The sequence below is a fragment of the Gavialis gangeticus genome, unplaced genomic scaffold, assembly GCF_001723915.1.
Source record: "Gavialis gangeticus isolate Ggan-Ray unplaced genomic scaffold, GavGan_comp1, whole genome shotgun sequence".
In the NCBI taxonomy this organism is placed as follows: domain Eukaryota; kingdom Metazoa; phylum Chordata; order Crocodylia; family Gavialidae; genus Gavialis; species Gavialis gangeticus.
Window position 1 is genome coordinate 116,749,792 of NW_017729032.1, and position 1,702 is coordinate 116,751,493.

The 1,702-nt window shown below is 41.2% G+C and overlaps 1 long non-coding RNA gene across 1 annotated transcript in view; it reads right to left on the reverse strand.

The window, feature by feature from the left end:
- The window catches only part of LOC109302412, a 15,590-nt gene extending 14,670 nt beyond the window's left edge, over positions 1-920 (reverse strand). Inside the window, exon 1 of the long non-coding RNA XR_002098750.1 lies at positions 908-920. This is a non-coding gene — a long non-coding RNA (uncharacterized LOC109302412). The remainder of the gene's footprint in view (positions 1-907) is intronic.
- Positions 921-1,702: the final 782 nt, after the last annotated feature.

A 1,702-nucleotide genomic window follows, 5' to 3' on the forward strand; every position in this document is an offset into this window, starting at 1 on the left:
GATCCTCTAAGAATACCTCACTTAACAGAATGAGAGATTCCCACATGAAGTTTTTGGAATGAAAACTATCTCTAGATGTGTGCTTTAATGAATTTTCATTGCAATATTTAAATTTAAGAATGTAGTAGCCTTCTATAGCATAAAAGCCTTTACTTTGCTTACTTCTGCTCTACTATATAATCAAAGAAAATTTAATGGAGTGCTCTAGAGTCCTCACTGTTCAAATCTTCTATGTATTCATATGTGGTCTCTGCACTGCAGTTTAGCTTCACACTGTCATTTAGGAGCTCATTTAAACAAATTAAAATCTACAGTCAGGGTTTTGTTGAACTGCATGTGCTCAGCATAGTTGAATAATTAGACTCAAGCGCCCCCAGTGCAAGGCTGAAGTGGTGTATCTGTTTAAATAGAAAAGCCATTTTCTGCATTGGTTCTTTCTGGTTTTAGAAACACCACCAGAGAACAAGAGATACAGTGAGTGTTTTCAGATAGAATTTCTTACAGGTATTTTTTTGCTGGTGATATCCACTGCTATCCGGGTAGCATTTTCAAAATGCACTTACAGGGCAGATTTTAGGTGCCCAGTGCTATTATCCCTAGGTGAAGGTTAGCTTCTGAGCATACCAACAGCCCCTCTTGCACTGAGCTGCTCATCACTATCAAAACTATTGCATGCCATACATCATCAGCAAAGATCCTGGCTTTCTCTGCTTAAAAAAATCCCCCTGCTCATTTTTGGATAAAAGAAACTAAACCAAAATCCACATTTTTCTTTGATTAAAATGAAATGTCAAGATAGATAGATACATAGATACATAGATAGATAGTAATGTTTTGTTTTAATCAAGGCATTTCATTTTAATCATTTTATAGATAGCTATATAGATATAGATGCTGGTACATCCACACTGCATGTGGGAAAGGATTACTAGATATGTGTAAATGCCAAAAATGGTAACTACATTCCTGGCTAAGTACCATTTGGACATGTAAAATGTGACTTGGGACATGTGAAACAGGACTTTGACCTTGGTCTGTTAATCCTGATGAGCAGGGATCCTGGTTTTCTCTGATTAAAAAAAATCCCCCCTAAAGTAACTCAAAAATCCACATTTTCTGTGATTAAAGTAAAACACCACTAAAATATACATTCTATATATATAAAGGGTCTCTGTGTGTCTGTCTGTGTGTCTGTCTGTAATGCTTTTGGGGGGCATGGCTGCTGGTGGGCTATGGCTCCAGCCAGTGCTTCATCAAAAATGTCTGTCAATTGGCTGCAAGTGCCCAGAGCATTATGGACAGAGGGGGTGAGGAAGCCATCACACTGAAGCATCCGACAGGCAGGGGAAGGCTGCAGGGAAGAGGGGAGGGAGGAGAGAGGAAGGGGAGTGGGAAGGAAAAGGGGGAGTTTTCACCGCCACTCCCCACCCCCGCTGCCACTACTTGATCCCAACAACAGCCACTAATGTATATATTAGTGGCATTCTATTATATATACACATATACACACACACACACACACACACATATACAGTAAAAGCTGTTTTCTGACATCCCCCAGGAACAGGGGGATGCCAGATAACAAAATATGCTGGTTAATTGAGCAGCCCTGGCCACCGCTTCTCATGCCACATCTGGGGTGTCTCTCCGCCCCTCCTGCGGCATCGCCACCCCTCCTGTCCTGCACAGCTCCACAGAGCCT